Raw genomic sequence first — 18,808 nt, 5'->3', positions numbered from 1 at the left:
GGGGTGCAGGACGAGGGCAGGAGGTGGGAGGAGACGAGGGGGTGCGAGGATGGAGAGGTGGAGGCTTGTTAAATAACCGGCGTTTACATTTTCTGTTTACTCAGCACTAGCGGGGGCCGTGTGTTTGGAATGTTTTAGTGCGGGAGGTTATAGGCGGCCCTCATATCAGGCCCTGTTATTCTGATGAGCTGTCAATCAAAACGCCATGTGGCGATCCACGCGCGTGCCCTCGAAAGCGACAGTTCACCCTAAACCTTTACAGCAGGGCATGATGCAAACTGAAAAATCTTTGAATGGAAAAAAAAACCCAAAACACTTTTTCTTTACTCCCTTTCACAAAATCGCACACTAGCGCTCCCACAGCAGATGTAATAGTAGTCCATGTTGGAGGGGGCTCTCTCGAGGAAGGCCTCCAGACTCCCCTCTCCACATGTTGGTACCGTACAAAACAATTAGCATTTTAATTGTTTTGTGTTTTCTTTCATTCGCTCCTCTTTGTTTTGTCTTCTGCTATATGGGTGTATGCCTGTAAGGGTGCATAATTACAATAATATCCTCTGGTTTGGAAAACATTTCCTTTAAATGAATCAGTACGTTTCTTTTTAACCAGTTTGAATTATCTGTTAGTATAATTTCAGCTCTGAGGAGCTGAGTAGAGCAATGTGGAAAATAAAACTACACAAACAGTGCACGGTTTTGGAAAAACACACAAATAAAACCTCACTCAACATGTGAAACACAGGTCAAATTCCACAGTTAGTTCCTACACGTCTCCGATAAGACAGGAAGTGACGAATTCTTTCGCTTCCCCGTGGACGCATCACATGTTGACGGCCGAGAGTGGAGCTCAAGCATCGTGTCGTGTCGAGGTTCTTCCGTTCAAAGTGCTCCCTGAGAACACATAACATTTTACTGCTTTCTCCTGGCTGGGAAATTTTTGGTAAGAATACTCCTGTGGGTCTGATTTGGTTTTTGACTTTTATAGCATCCTACTGAAGACTGGAGGAGCGGACTCGCTCACTGCCTGTCGTAAACACATGCAGGTGGACACACACATACACACACGGACACATACAAGCTGATATTTATAGTAGGAAAGGACTATTTCCTATACCTTTGTCTGAAATGTCATCTTTATTATCAGTAGAAGGATACCACGAGTGTTAAAGGCTGTTATGTTCCCTACAGTGGCCGTGACCTGAGGCACCAGAGTCATTAAACCATTCATGCGTCCTGGCTAATTAAAGGTTAAGTCAATACGACAAAGAGGCCTTGAAGCTAGCAAACAACAAATAAGAGCTATAAAGGGTTAAGACACCAAACATGACCGACATAAACATCTAGATCAGATACAGTTACAGTATTTGGTGTTATTGCTCGTCATAAAATAAAATATGATTGCAGCCTTGACTAACAGCACAGTGTACATCCAACACACCCAGTGCTGTTGAGGATAGCATTAGGTGTGTTTTTGTTTGACCTGGCAGCAGAGAGCCGCCTTGAGAAGCCGCCACAGCCGTTGTTAAAGGGCTCTGGCCGAGGTGAGCGGTCTGGCCGTCCAGCAGGTGCTCGGCAGGAGGACTATTTCCCAGAGATTTATGTCCCTGAAAGGCCTACAGGGAGGGTTCATGGAAAGCTCACAGAGGTCATGGCGCTGATTCAATTTCAGCTCCGTGTTAATTTTTATTTCAATGTGGACGTGATCAAATTCAGCGAGAGAAAGGGTAGTAGACATTTCTGAATCTTTATGGATTCAAGTTTAAAGTTCGGTATGCAGTTTTGGATTATGCACACAGCACATGTTTAGCAAATGAAGCAAATGGGACAAGAGACACAAACAATCTGACATTGGCAAATCCAACTGTCTCTGAATGGTAAACACGTCGTTTAGTATTAAAGGAATAGTTTGACACTTTTGGGAAATATGCTTTTTTGTTTATGTGAAGCTACAGCAAGCTTATCTTAGCATAAAGACTTAGGAAACCACTAGCCTGGCTCCGTCCAAAGGTAACAAAATCTGAGCTATTCCTTTAAAGGTGCTTAACTGGAACTAGAGCTACGCTTCCACAATTGCGCCATTGGTCAGGACGCCGTTATCAGCTGTGGCTGCCGTGTGAGCGCAGTGCAGATCGATCGATAATGAGCTAGCCAGTGGGACATGCTCACGTGCACTAACATGCACTAAAAGCATGCGCAGCCAGCCCGGATATGTCAACAAAGCATGGAGAAACTCGGATTACACCACAACACAGAGGGAGCGCAACTTCATTCTCTGCTCAGGTAGACATTACTCCTCTATATCTTTACATAGCAAATAGTTGTTTGCTGCTATATTAATGCTCTGGATATCATATAGAGCAACTTTGAGTTTTGTGTTATGCTCTACATTTAATTTGGGTAAATAGGGCACAGCTACTGTGTTACAGTTTTGGACACTGTTTCTTCTCTGTCGCAGACCCACTTTTCATAGGGAAGTTTAAAAATTGGGGATGCATTTTTCAGAAAGTATTGTCACATTTTACCATAATAAAGTACTGGAAGTCATAGAAGTTTTAGAAGAGGAGGAAGTGTAACTATAGCTTAAATATGTTTCCAAAAAAAGAGCAGCGCTGCATATGTATGCGCTTGTCTGACAGGCCTCTGGCCTTGACTTGGAGACTCAGTTCTGGCCGTATGCTTTTTATAGCTCTCCCCCCCATTTGAAACTCACATCTAAAAAGCAAACATTTCTCTCTTTCTCTGTTCATGCGCACCATCCGGGTCCCTGGTCTCCTGCACATGTTGGCGCTGCTCCAACACCAGCATCTGCTTTCTGCGTCCTGAGCCCCATCCAGCACCAGGAATCCCTCCTCTGGATGGAATGTTTCTGTTCACGGGAAAATAGATCCCTGCGAAAACTCTGCACTGGTATTCAGACTGTGTACAGCCCGAGACGCTGTAAGCTGTTCGTAATGATAAGACCTTTCACAACAAGGAGGGCTTTCGCACACTCAGCTGAATGTGAATTGGCAGGTTCAATAGGCCATTAGTGCAATGCGGGGGGAAAAAGCAGTGCAAAACATGACATAAAAAGTCATAACAACTCAATAATACTCCCTGTTATCAGGATACAGTACAAGCAGCTGATGCCTTCAGTCTGTGTGCTGACTGAAGGTAGCTGTGAGGCCTACAGTAAATTACAGTATAACATGTCATGTCCAACATTAAGTACACTCAATATTAATTTACATCAGCGTGCCAGGTATCAATGCTGTATCCAGGTAGCTACAGTATGTCATGCTACTTCTCACAATGAGCCTTTGAATGTCAAGCAGAGGTAAACTCAAATCAGCATGTGCAGTAAAGCACAAGTTTATCCACCCACCTACAGTGCGCACGCACACACACACACAAAGGTGTGTGCAACGGGAAACATTACCTCTATAACTCAATTTAGAGTGGGATGTTAAAGTGAATACACAATGTGAAAAATGAGCATGCAGTTCCAGCTGAAATATGGATGCTCACAGGTACATATATTTGTCCGCACGCCGAATCATTTAATCTCACCTCTCAGAGACTGGAAAATCCTTTCACGAGTAAATTTATTCTGTGATTAATCCTGGGACAGTAGAAAAATATTATTCATGAATTTTTCAAATGTTCTAAACATTCAATTCGGGGCCAGGATAAACCTCGGAGATATGCTCGGTAGCTGCACTGAGGAATATTCAAACAGACACATTAGCATTAACATTAAGGAACACTGAAACAGCCTCTGATTATATAAGTCTTTAATCACTGGAATTACATGTTAGCGGTGTAATCTGCACACGGTCCATTATATGGAGCAAATAATATTTCCCTTTAATCTATCCATATTCAAAGAATGCAAAAGTTGAACAAATTTAATGGGTAAATAAAACAACAAGAGCACCAGCTACCGAGATGTGTATTTCTTGTGGAAATAATTATCTGTATAAAGTATATTAAAACAGCAGGGGAAACGGGAAGATTTGAAAAGCTGTGCGAGTCTGACAACGGACTCCTGATGTATGGCTCCGCAAATTTCATTAAGGGTAAGAATGGCCCCTGCTAAAGCCCAGAAATATCACCGGTGTTTTTTTAATTTGTCAGGTAATTTGTTACAGTGTGATTGAAGAAACCGCTCATGTAATTGGAAAGAGTCAATCTATGAGGGAAGAAGAAGGGGCGAGGACAGATGAGGAGAGAGAGAGAGAGAGATGAAGGTGGAGATCGAGGAGGGTGGGGTGGAGAGGAGGAGAAGGTGGGGCAGATACTGTAAATTGGACGCAGAGAGCACGTTTAGCCTCGACACAGACACCGGCAGTGGACTGAGATATAAGAGGACAGAAGAGAGAGAGAGGAGATAAACAGAAAAGCAATAGACAAAGTGAATAAAAGCAGATAATGGATAAACGGAAACTAATTTTAATTTTTATCGTATGATGCCTGTAAGGGAGACTCTTTGATACTTGCTCCTTGATCCTGTTGCGCTAACATTACTCATGATGTGTGTGTGTGTGTGAGGGTGTGTGCGCCACACGTGTCCCCAGGCTGCAGAGATGTGGTCTGGACTTTGATAGCTAACAGTCTCTCAGACTTGAAACATTCACAGAAAAGCTGAGATCATGGTGGTCTGCCTAAGGCTCAGGCTGGGTGTGGACAGCCTGGACAAGTGACTGGACTCCTCTGATGAATCACACTCAACCTTTTGCAAGACATTTGGGTCACTGGGCCGGGCGTGTGGAGGGGATTAGGACATTATAAAGTGAATAGAGGCTATCCTCGCTGTTGATGCAATATATCACTGCTATTACATCACAGTGTGTCTGCATGGGTCCCAAACATAGACTGTATATATAGAAGGACGACGTGTCTCTATTTTCTCCCACTGTACAAAAGTGAAGCCAAAATATCCCCGATCAGGGAGGAAGCATCTTGAGATTTTCACATCATTTGGAGCCAGAGTCTGTGCAGTAGTGATCGGGAGGCTGGAGCCACAGTATCGAGGTCCCGCCCACACACCGGCTTGCTAGCGGGAGCCACCTAGCTACTACGTTAGCAGAAAGACACAACAACTAACCATAATATCTCTATAACTACATTTATAATCAAACTTACACATGTTCTATTACACAGACTCGTTACGGTTATGAAAAGTTAAAGTTACGTCTCCTCTTTCGTACAATTCTCGAGCCTCCAGCAGCTGTCAATCATGATGTCTCACCCCCTTTTTATAGCATCAAATAACTAATTAAAACCAAACTTATTAGAAAAATGAACACTTGAGCATACATCAGTGTGATAAGTATTAGCTAAAATGACAGAAAAATCTTTGAGAAGACTGTATTTGAAGTGTACTTTGACTTCTTAGTTTGTCCCATGAACTAACATGGAGGAAGCGGGATTCATGACCTATACTGCAGCCAGCCACCAGGGGGCGATCAAGGTGTTTTGGATTCACTTTTGGGGAGCTGTCATGTTGTCCATCTTTATATACGGTCTATGGTCCCAAATGATAAAATTACAGTGTTGTAATATAAAGATTCTGACCACCCAGCATCTGTCTGTCTCTCCCTTTCCCTATGTAGAAAGGTGAAAGGCAAAATTTGGGAAACTAAAAATGATTTTTATGACTGTCTCAAACTCTTTCAAAGTCTTATTTTTGTTTGTTGTTTTTTTCTGAATTCCTGAGGTAAAATGACAGGTGTTTTGCATCTAATTCTTTCCAAATGCTGTCGTCTGGATGCCACTGATTGTAATCAGAAGGACTGATGATGCTGGAGGTCTTTTTACTTTCAGTAACTTCAGGGGATCTTTCAACCAGCAGGAGGCTTAAACGGTGAAGTGCTTTAACCAACAATCAGACACAGAACAAACACAAACTAACGCGGTATACAGCATGCTCGTTTTAAATTTATGATTAGAAAACAGCTGTTGAATAGGCTGAATAAAACAGCACCATGCTCGCTCTCGGTATACAAAAATATGTTTGTTTATTTCACGATATCAATTAATTTGAATCACCTGCGTAAACATATTTGTTGTTCTGTGAATACCTTTTCACCGCTGTTTCTAGTTTATATTGCTCAAGCTGAATTTCTGCATTAATATGATTCTGGTGGGCTCAGGTGCAGCTCTGTGGAGACCATAAAGGTAACATAATGTATGCATTAAGTATAAGATGGAAGCATAATTGTGATCATCATTTCAGGTTTTTACAGCTCAAAGGTTGTTGTTAAAATGGCATGGTATTTTGCATATGTGCCTGGTTGTTATGTTTCAAGCTTTAGGATGCAATTATGTGCATTTATTCAAAGTAAAACAAACTGATACTATCACTTATACTGCCTTATCTTCTCATACTATCTCACTTGTGTTAGAGACGGTTAAAAGCTCTTGTGGCTTATCTAATGTGACAATAAATACTGGAAAATTGACAATGACATTGAAGAACAGTTTGTTGCATTACAGATTTAGAATGTATTAAGTTTACCCAATGCTAATGAAGTGCAACATCTCCACTTGTATTGAGTCATGCTTGCTCACCCAGTGTGCATATGTCAATATTTGTTTGTAGCTAAGGCGACCAGTCTATGGCAAAAATGCTTTTGGTTACGATTTCGTGTTTTTACAGTAACTGCACTGAGATGGCAACAAATTTGTTGACAAGTTTGTAAAGTTTAGGCAATTTATGACATACAAACAGCAATCAGTCGAACTGGCTAGTAGGCTAGTTTGATACAGTGTAGCCATAAACTGAATGTGTTGTTCTTGACAATACACAGAATTAATGATCAGAAGTTTAATCCAGTACTAACTATTCAGGACCAGTTGATGCTCTACACCCACAGTACAAGGCATCCAGGTATACTTCACAGCACATGACTTATCTTTATGTTATTTCATTTGTGAACAGCGTGCCGAATTAAACGACGCAAAAATGCAAAATACTCACCTACAAAATATTTTGCATCAAAACTATTCATACCGGCAGAAATGTAAATTTGTGACAGTTGCAACACTTTTTCAATTTAAGGTTTGAATATATTCGAGCAGGCATAGGCCAAAACCGGGATCCTATTGACCCAGAGCAGCGTCTGGCAGTTTATCTGATGTAAATTGTTGTATTGCCTAAACTACTGTCAACTATTTTAGATTCCTTTTAGTGAAATGCTTTGAGTCAACTAGCCTCTGGTAAACAGTTACTCAGTGTATATGTCTATGGCGTTTATTGTGAAAGGTAAGAACAGAAGGAGTGGATCTGCAATGCGCTGCCTTTGCCAAGGTTGAAAAGAGTAAAGTTTGCCATCTTGGTTCGGACTACGGAGCTCCAGTGTTGTTGTCATACATCCATGGTTGTTGTACACTATAGTGTACGTATTGAATACGTCCATTCCGCACAACGTGATTGGTTGATGCCTTTATTTGTGGTGCAGAAGCTCAGAAAAATTGACCATCTTCCTGAAAAAATACGTTGTTTTTTCGCCACGTAATATTTGCGTTATGTGTGAAAGCATTTGTGACAAAAACAACAACATTGACATGTGAATTAATCACATGAAAAAAAAAGCCCCCAGTGTGTGAAGGCATATAGTGGGAGAAGTCAGTTCGTAGGGAATTGTAGCCCGGGACAAATAAAATAAACAAATGGAAATCAACTTATCAAATAAACCAGGTTTTACAGTGATTTTCTGTAGCATTTTTTTTTTTTTACAATAAATCCCATCAAAATGAATGAAATGTTCTACACTTAAATACGTTAAGTGGTTTTCCCTTCTTACAATCACTAAGGTTTCGTAACTTGGCAGAAAAAGGTGAAGTTAAGACTCGTGGGGGTGTACACTGTCACACTAACACTCTCACTCACATGCAAACAGACAGTATTCATACATCTCTGAGGGCTTAATAGGAATAGGTTGTGTCTGTCATTTGAGTGTATGATGCAGCGGTGGCAGTGCGATATGTTGCTATGGAAACATAGTGGCATATCTCTTGCCGTGGTGCTCTGCGCATTTCATCACATTCGCTACAATAATAAGCATAATAATGTGGGTGGCGAGAGAGTGTTTTGAAAAGGATCAGATCGCCCCTAAATTGATGTCAGCGCGATCAAAATGACAGCATCTATGCAAATTTGAATAAAACGTCACCACTAGTGAAATATAAAGGCTTAATGCGTTGTTAAAAGAAAAAGAAAAAAAGACATTCCACTCATCAGGGGTGTGTAGAAGCTGTTATTTAGCCGTAGCTCCCGTTTCGTCCTTCTCCTTCTCCCCTCCACAGCTTATTGGCCTTGGCCACCCTGTAATGTGCGGTGCCTACACTGCCACAATTCCTCCTGGCTCTCGGCTGAGTATGTATCGATTGCTTGCTGGTGTGTATTACGCTGAGGGGAGGTGTCAGGGAGAGGTGGTGGGGGAGGGAGGTGAAAGACAGAAAGGGGGTTAGGTGGAGGAAATATCCTGACAGCTCACTCATATGTTCGACAATAACACCTTCAGAAGTTCTCTGGAAAGGCTTTAGAGCAGTGCTGATCTGTGCTGCTGGGTGTTGCCATGTATCTGCACCTGTATCTTCATCTGTTACGAGCGTTAAACCTCGAACAGCCGTAAAGATCTGTAAGAACCTCAAAATTAGAGGTTCTCCATTCACTAAAACACAACCGTGAAGAAAAATCAAAATTGTTTATTTCTCCCTTTGCCCACGCTCTCTAGTCCAAACACGGAGATCTATAATTCAGTGATACTGTATCAGCCTCTGTCCCCACACAGCCCTTCTACTTCCCACTGGCCTATGATTACAACTGGCTATATATAGGATAATCAGCGTATGGGACTTCCCTCATTCTCATAAAGGGAAATGAGGCATATGGATGGTGTGGCCTTGCTTAGCTCAGCACAGCTTATCATGCACACACACACACACAAAAAGGCGGTGTGAAGAGTGGGTTAAGAGGGCAGGAATAATGCAAAGAGGTTAATATTATGGATGTAGGTACAGGTATATGGCATATAATATATTCCATATGCCAAAGAAATGAAGCGCCACAGCGAGTTTATACGTGTTGATGTCAGAAAAGATGACTGAAGATGCCAACCTCCACCTCGAAAAATGCGGTCAAACTAGCCCCCATGTTGTTTTGCGGTATGTGGATATGATAGGCATTACGGCAAAGGCCTTTAAGAACTGGTTTCAAAATAAAAGCGACCAAGAACTGAATTCAAAAATAAAAGTGATCTTCCGGTGAATGTGATTGGCAATTTCACTCCGTCAATAATAAATAAAGAAATAAAACAAAATTAAAAAATATAAAATAATAAAATGAATGATAATTTAAAATAAACTACTGCCTGCTAACTGTATTTCAGAGAACTTTTTTTTTTTTTAATTCTGTGAATAATTAGTCAATCTTAATAAGAATACATTTCCAAAGACCAATCTGACTTCAATATGACAGTACACCCCCTCAGAGTGTTCAAAGTAGTTTGCTAGAATGATCACGCTGGTGTGATCATACACATCGAAGGGTTAAATCAAACAGTTGTGTTATTTTAGAGACAATACGAAAATATTGAGATATGTATTGCTATATCTTCATATTATTTATAAACCATATCGCCCAGGCCGGGTATATAGCCTGTACAAGTGGCAATTATTTTGTCTTTAGTCACACTAGCAGTAGCTAGTTGCTCATCCATCTGAAGTTATGAAACTGTTAATGAAAACATAGTATTTTTTAGCCCCTTTTTATTCATTTGCTTGTTATAGACTAGTTGTTTTAATAATTTTGCAAATGTTTGTTTTGTTTGTTTCACTACTCGCATTTCTGATCTTATTTCCTGTCAGTGTAATGACCCAATATCCCCACAGGGATCATTAAAGTTTCATCTAATCTGATTTAATCTAATCTAATATGCACAACTAGGCTAATGTGTATCCACAGAGAAAGGCCTCCCCTCCCCACTCCTTCCCTTTCACCTGGCACTCTCACGACAAGCCTGGCTCCTCTTGCAAAGCATCTCTGCAATCAGAGTGAGGAGAGTACTGTACACTGAGTATCCCTATGCAGCACATGGCAGACAGGGGAGTCTGATTCATAGTGGGCCACTCTGCTCTTCATCACTTTAATAAATGGCCCAGGGGACTGGGGAACATTTTGCCTGCTACAGAGGTACTGATCAGAATGGGGACATTTAAGCTCTCTGTCTCTGCCACTCCTTTTACCTTGCCCACTTCCTTTTGTCTCTTCTTCTCCTTCCTCTCTCTCTCTCTCTCCCTTACCGTCCTTCCAGGCCATGTCTGTCTGGGTGTCTGCCTTAAACAGGATAGATTCTCTTGGTGCTTTAAAGGATGGCTACATCAGAGGGCCAGCTGGCCTCACTCCTTCATCAGCGACACTGACCTTCTGCTTGTCACCGCTTAAGCGGCCGTCACATCCACTCCACAGGCTCATCGGCCACTGCCATAGGGAGAAAAAAAAGCTAAAGAGCCACCTTAATCCAATACAGCGTCTGAGAGCCACGTAAACAGCCAGTGTTTTATCTACTGGGGTGCAGTGCAGTGTAGGGATACATGCTGCTGTGTGAAGGGCCAGAGATGATGGTTTGGCTGTCGACCATCCCCCTGGAGAAATTTATAACTGAACTAATCTGGAAGTTTAAGATGAAGTCAAAGTATGGAGCTGCATTCATGTCTGTTGCTGTGGTAATACCAGGTTTTGGTTTAAATGTAAAACTACCCGTCCAACAATCAATAATTCCATCATTTTAAAACCTATTTATTTCAGATATTTATATACAACAAGGCTACAGCACCGTCATGAAACCTTAACCTTGTGCAATGAAAGCTTCTGTAAAAAAAGAAAAAAGATACTGGCTCTTTAACGACTCCTTCGCTTACAGTGCCTGGGCGACCCCGGCTCCTGAACACTTACTGACCTAAAGATGCAGTGACACAAAAAGCTCAAAGATAATTAAATATTGATTTTTGTTTTCTAATCCTATATAAAAATTGTCCTGAGACTCCCAGCGGTAGTTTTCACACTCAGTAAAAGACGGGGGAAAAAAGTCTGGATTGGCGGTTAACCTCTATTTCATGTAGGGGGGGTGTCGGCGTGGGGGTGATGGGATGGGGGTGGCTGCGATGCCGATACGTTCTTGGCTCCAGCCTTGAACCTGGCCCGCACCATTACTCTCCTGCTGCTGATGACACTGATCCCCTCTCTAATCTTTCTCCTGGAGCGGACCGTGGCAGGCTGCCTCTACGCCGCATGCCCGATTGATATTCTCCTCACCCAGCTCCCCCCCCTTGTTGAATTTACACCCCCCTCCATATCCACCTTCTTTTTACTACCCAACCCTGATACCTTGCTCCATCTCTTCCCGCGCACAGAAGCAGAACTTTGAGGTGAGCGCTCTCTCTCTCTCAAAAAAAAACCCTCTTTCAAATGTTCTCTCTTTCTCTTTCGCACACACTCAGCACAAAAAAACACTTAACAAACCCATTCACAAATGAGTGCCTTTGGCCGTGCGGTCGGTAGAATTAAAAAGTTAGCCACTGGTGATCAATAATGTAAATAAAACAGTAATAGCATTAATTCACAGTGTGAGGCGGAGACATGAAAGCAGATTGCTTCCTTGTGGCAATGCTCAATCAAAGACGCAATACAGGAATGAGAACATGCACGGTAGGTCTGAACTACATGGTCAAACGCTGTTATCGTGTGGGAGTGTGTGTATTATGATTGTAGCAAATCATAATGTAGTAGCACTCAATCAACACAAAGATGTCCACAGCTTATGTTGTGAGATTTGTCTGGAAACACGAGCAACAACACACACACACACACACACACACACACACACACACTCGCACACACACGCACACGCACACGCACACGCACGCACACACACACACACACACACACACACACACACACACACACACACACACACACATAGATGGAGCGTGCCCTGCAGGGGGCAGCAGTGACCAGCCCAGTCTAACTGCTCCACCGTGCCTATGCATTAACTTTTTATCCCCTCCATCATGCACGCAGACAAACAAACACTCCTCTGGGGTTGTGGGCCAATAAAAAGTGATCTTATTAGCCCCCCCAGGCTCGCTGCACCACCTACCTCCGCCCCTCCTCCCCTCACCTTGTGGAACATACAACGCAACCTGCTGTCACCTCCGCCGCCAACACCCCCCCCCCCCACCACCCACCCACAAACACGCGCTCTCAACTCCTGCAGCACCACCTACACCACCCCGGCATGTGTTCAACGCCGTGCATCCTGATCCCCCTACTTCATTAAATAACACTCCAGCACCGCCATCATGGCCTCCACTCGCTAAGTGCTCCCCCATCGCCCCTCTTAACCCTGCGCTCTCCTCCTGCGTGTAACTGAATGGATAACCCAGTTAAGAAAAAAGGAGAGAGCAGGGCAGATCCAATTCAGAGATTGAAGTCTCAGCTCCACGCTAGTTAGTCCCAGGTGGGTCCGTCAGAAGGGGGCTACGATGGGAGCATGTGTGGCTTCTTCCATAATAGATTATGGTAATGCCGTGAATACAGTGAAAAACAGTGCGTCTGGGTTTGGGCCACATAAACACTTCTTGAACATTTTGGCGTGTTTGGGACATGACATGTTTATTTGCTGTGACATTTTTTTTTTTTTAAACTCAAGGAGATGTTTATTCAAGGCAGCAGCATGCACAAGCACCCTCATGTTTTATTTACAAAGCCGCTGAAGTCGCAATGAACTTATTTGAGGAGGCGTCCTGACCAGCAGCACCAAGGTGATCGGGGATAAGAGGGTTCCTTTCAAATTTCAAATTGTTATCGTGAGACACTGTGGAGCGCCATCCATCATGGTTTGTTTAAAGTCGAAATAACAGTGTTTACCCGTTGAGCATTTCATGAGATCTCTGAACAAATGACGCTGAGTTTTGAGGTTTGTCAAACAATGAAATTAATTAGCATGTTGAAGCATGTGTGTTGAATTGCTGTATACATGCAAGTGTTGATAGCAATTATTGAGCTAGTTGTAAAAGACTAAGAAAATCACTATTTCAGTGTAGTGAAACTCACGCTTTAAACACTTTACAGACAAGTCGAGTGACATGTCACATGAATTTAATATGCATCACTTCACCTCCACAGCTGCAGGCTGCATGTTGGTTCTATAGCGGCGGCAGGCCCACCATGGAGGGATAATTCTGTTTGTTACCTGCTGCTGTTATCCGTACCTAAGCTGTCATTATTCCCCCTGTTATGCAATGTGTGCCGATGTGATGGTTGTATCGAAGCCCCAGGAAACATTGTATGGCAGTTAAGTAAGAGATTATTCAGGCCACCGTGTGGAATGCAGCTCGGCACTAGAAATAGACGATGGAGTGGGAGGGAATAGTCTGTTATCTCTGAGAGAGCCCAGTTGTTCCCAACAATCAGAAAAAGAAGATTGCGTTTATAACTTTTGTTTTAAAAAAATAATGGGCTCCTGGACATTTCTTTGTGGCGATTGCAACCAAAATACATCTCACAAACTTTTAAAAGAATTCACTTTTAGAATATCCTAACCTCAGGTCTTTAGAGCCTACGAGAATACTACACCTCGTCCAATGACCTTCATTGTATTCAGTTGAGCCCTCAAGCACCCTCTACTCCTCAAACTATTTGTTTTTAACAAATCTATGCTGTCAAAGTGTCAAATTTGTTGAAATTTCTCTTGAAAGTTTATAGTATCGAAGTCATGACATCAAGTCCGGGCTGGTCTCTGTTCCACTAGCGTCTATAACTCAATGCAATCTCTCATTCAGCAGTTCTTTCATCGATCTTTCTGAAAAACTGAAGCCTGTTCCTGGGGTCTACTTTCCATATTCAGCATCCACTGCAGCACTTGCTATTAGAAGTTGAAACCTTTGTAATTTTATCAAAGTTAAACATCAATTACACAGAACAGAGCACAAAAAAAAACTACAGCGCAGTGAAAATTTACCAGCATGGTACTTAATGTCATTGTAGCTTGGTTTCGTCCATATTCATCAAACTCACCAATGTTCTCTTTTAAAATCATTTTTCCAACTTCTTAGTTGTGATGTCAGCTGTCTAAAAAAATAGCCTTTGCTATTCTCTTCTTCTTTCTAATAGCCAGCAGGGGGTGACTCCTCTGGGTGCAAAAAGAAGTCTAGGAGTCTACTTCTCAAGTGATTTATTACCTCAGTAAACATTGTAAACATGAGTTTATGGTCTAAATCGCTAGTTTCAAGTCTTCTTCAATACAGCATGATGTTCATTTAGTAAATTACGGTCCCATTTAGAGTCAAATAGACCATAAAGCAGGGGATGCTTTTAGGACGTGGCTACCTTGTGATTGACAGGTCGCTACCACGGCTGTCCGGTCTGGGAGTTGTCCGTGTTTTTGTCTTTCTTTCACAGTGTGTTTTCAGTTCATGAAAGTTAATTGTAACATTTCGGTCGCGTAAAAATGTCTTATTTAGCGTCCGGTTGTACTTAGCTCCACCCCCTTACGTTACTTCTGGTTGCAAAAAAAAAAACATGGCGACGGACCAAAACCAAGATGGCAACGGCCAAAAAGCCGAACTCAAGGCTTCAAAACCGCAATCCACAAACCAATAGGTGACATCACGATGACTACGTCCACTTCTTATCTACAGTCTGGGGTTATTACCGACATGTGTGAGTTAGCCACGACCCCTCAACTCGTCCGCAGACTCTTCTGTCGAGCTATGATGCTTAACCTGAGAGGTCTAATGGGAAATGCTATTAGTTAAAGGCTGCCATAAAACAGACACATTCAATAAACCATATTAGATTGTTTTATTTATTACCGTCGTTACTGTATGTAAACGTGGAGTGAACAACAGCATACTGTTGAGAAAAGCATATGTTCCGAGGCTGGATATTTTGTTATTTGTGTTATAAATAATTAAAAATGTCTATAGGGCCTTTTTTTACCATATTCAGATAGCAGCTAATTGCAGCTAATGTGATGTTTTCCTGTTTAGGAATGTTTTGTAAAACTCCCATGCATTTCAGGGTTAAAACTGACATTACATCATATTCATGTACAATAAACTTCCTAAACTGAGTCTTACCGTAAGAGAGACTGTAAACATTTCTGTTGTTTTGAAGCTCTCAGTGCTGCAGCCAGAGAGGCATCTATCTGCTCTTCTGTCTCAGCGTGACCGCAAAGACCTTGAGCGCGTGCGCCTATTAGAGCAAAAGTCTGGCTGGATCCAAAATGAATTTGTACATGACGGCTCTGTCAAACATCCATACACCTCCGTCCACCCCCACCAGCAACTCCCCAAAACCCCCCAGACGGGCAGACAGGTGGACGGCACGCGCAGGGGCAGAATGCTTCTGGAGGGGGTGGGTGGGCGATATTGATTCAATGTCTACTGTACTTGGAGAGAGAGGAGGCCAACGGCGCTTTTCTTACAAGGCTAACTCTGGACCAATCTCATCACACATTCTCTCAGGGGACTTGTGCATTTTTTTTTACCTTCTCCCCCCTTTCTTTTCCTCCCACTCTCTGCGTTGCATTCATTCTCTCTTTCATTTTTATTCTGTTAAAGGCAAAAAAAAAAACAAGGTCGACAAAGGTTGTCCTCCCAGCAGTCAACAGAGGGAGGAGGGGGGTACAGATAGCTCTCCAGAAGACAGGCCTGAGAGCCGAGATATCCCACAATGCAGCTGATAAGAAAGTGGGCCATATAACCTTTGGTGGGCACGTGACAGGAATGCAGACGGCGGACAGCGTTGTGAAGAGGATGGGGATGGGGATGGGGATAGGGAGGGAAGATGCTGTTGCTGCTGCTGCTGCTGCCGCTCTTGAAAGATGAAGTCAAAGTCGGGGAAGGAGGGAGGATGAAGAAGGAAGGCGGTGATAAGCAAAAGAAGATGTTGGGTGCCAGAGAGAGAGAGAGAGAGAGAGAGAGAGGGAGGATGAAAGAGAGATAAATGGAGGAATTGAGGGGACGGAAGTGCAGGAAAGCAATGTATGTTATGTCTCACTGAAAAGCAAAATAACAACTGGCTTGGCTTTATTCTAAATTATAGATCTGGATTAAGACAAGTGGACATGAAGCAGGTAAAAAATGTTTAGTTGAATTATTTTACACCGTCTTTACCACTTCTTTTTAACTAAAATAACTATTCAGTGAAAGAGTTTTCTGGTCGCAATATTTGAATAACACAAAACCACTTTGACAGCCGATCAAAGTATCTTTTCTTAAATTCTTACCATTTTACATCTTTGACTTTGCACCTTTTACTTGTGATTAGACTGGCTGAATTAAATCAATGCACGCTGTTGCTTTCTGCTCATGCATCACTGGGAATATATCCATATCCATAATGCTACCTTCAGCAGCTCCCTTCCCAGCCGCATGCTAACACATATCAGCAGGATTTGCTCCAACGTGGGAATAATTGACCCTGAACAATTATTACAATGAGTGCTCTCATTTTTCTTCTCCTCAGCTTCAGCGGCAGCTCCCTTCGGTCTCTAAACCGGAGGAGTAGCTGTGGCGCGGCAGAATCCCGGCGAAGACACCTCACAAATGAAGTTCTCCTCTCCATCTCAGGAGACTCCGTCGCCATTTGTTTTCATTATTTTGACAACCCTTTTTAAGCGGCTCTCCTCTCTCCAGCCTTCGTTCGCCTCTCTCTCTCTCCAACGCTCCGTCTGTGCCCCCATTCCCCCCCATTTATTTGGAGCTCATCCCGAGTGAGGTGCAGCGATGTGTTTCAGTCACAGCTCTCTGCCTCAGAAGACATGAGGAGGAGGGGGGTGGAGGGGATGAAGAGAGGCACTTCCTCACCTAGATAAATAGACACCTCCTATCTCTCTCTTTCCCTTCTCTCTGTCTCTTCGCAGCGAGTCCTGAGAGGTTCTGAATCAGTCCAGACTGGGTTGTGTCAACCCTCCAGCTCTGTTTCTGGGCCTGTTGCAGCTTTTAGAACAACATCATCACAAAGCTAAAAACACACGGAGTGAATGGAGGAATAAACTAATTTCTTCCATTTCCCTCTCGCTCCACGCTCATTATTTACTTTTCAGGAAATGTCTCCATCCTGCTGGAGGTCATACCATTATACCGATAAATTGAGAATATGTTAATCATCTTTTCCATGAATATGCAATGCAGGTCATATTATTCAATATAACCATTACCTTAATTGTACTGTAATCAATGCTAAATTGACATCCTCTTTGTGCGTGCGGGTGCACTGAGAAAAGCAGCTGAAAGGGTGGAAAATACAAGAGATTGAATCTGTAACTGAAACAAAGCAATGCCCCGTTGCACATTCCCAGACGTGTTCACGTCCAAGCCAACGTTTTCTTGTCGGTCCCTAAAGTGAGGTACCAAAGTATCTTAAACAGACTGATTTGTATATTCCTGAAACAAAGACCTCCAACATCAACACTTCATCAAGGGTAAACAAATCGTCCTCTCGCTCTCGTCTGATTTCACCTCCGCTGCGTTATGCGTCCTGTTTCAAAGCTGGTCTTGATTTGTCTTTGGTTTCAGCCCTGCTTCACTAGCACACTAAGAGAGCGACGCATGAACTCAAAAGGAGAAGTTTAACTCTTGTGGGAGAACAGGCTGTTCACACATCTGGCTTGATTGCTATACAATCCAGCAAATGCTTTTCCTAGCATGCGTATGGGTGGAGTTTTACACGTAGGACCGTGCAGTGTGCCAGTGTTCAGACAAAGGTAAGAGCTGGACGTTAAATTAATTTCACTTCTTTTTAACATCTCACCTGAGCTACATTTTCTGAATCAGAATGACTCTAAAGTAGCAAATGAGTGTCATGTTGCTTTCTTACAAATTATCTAAATCCACTCTCACTTAAAAGGTACAGTGTGTAGGATTTGGCAGCATCTAGTGGCGTGGTTGCATATTGCAACCAACTAGGTACCCCTCCGCTCACTCCTCCTTTTCCAAGACTCTGGTAACATTAACTGCAGAGTGCAAAATCCTGGTAACGCCGTTCGCCTCGCTCAGAGGTCATCCTTACCATAACAACACTACTTTAGGAGCAACAGAAGTCAGATGGCGGCTCATGGGACCATGGTTTTGCATTCTGAAGCTCGCGTCACCGCAGTTTCACAAGCGTGTCGGAGAATTATGGTGGCCTTCAGTTAACATAAAAAATCTGAAAACAGGATCCGCACACTGCATAAGTAGCCCCCAACAATTTTTTGGAGCTACCCAAGCAGTGTGCGGATCCTGTTTTCCAGTAACATCCAACATCGTAGCACTACTTTGAGAGGGCACATCTCTTTGCAAATTAGATAAAGTATTGACTGAGTTAATCTTTGCCTGTAAACTATTAATTAAAAATGAGTGTTTTTGAGAATCAATACGATATTACAAAACATAATATCGCGATACTCAATATTTCCAATATTTTTTTACACCCCTAGAAAACATATTAATGAACATTATATTCCATTTCTGCTAATAGATGCCCTGAAATGCTACATACTGGTCCTTTAATAATCTTTAGAAATCATTATTAGCTGGAATGCTGGCTAAACAAAGATGGAAATGTCACGTCAAAATATTTTCAATGTAGCTACAAAATAATTGAAAAGCAGAAAATATTGATTTCTGAATCTGAAACATCAATGTTAACAATCAGACTTTGCTATCAGTCCATCAGGAAGGGCTTTTTTTCTAGACTACAATCCTACAGGGAGTTATCCATCATAGAAGAGACACACAACCTTCCTCATAGAGTCATAGGGCATAAGAGTCACAA

Source organism: Sebastes fasciatus, chromosome 6, assembly GCF_043250625.1.
Source record: "Sebastes fasciatus isolate fSebFas1 chromosome 6, fSebFas1.pri, whole genome shotgun sequence".
Classification (NCBI taxonomy): Eukaryota; Metazoa; Chordata; class Actinopteri; order Perciformes; family Sebastidae; genus Sebastes; species Sebastes fasciatus.
This window is presented reverse-complemented; position numbering follows the sequence as displayed.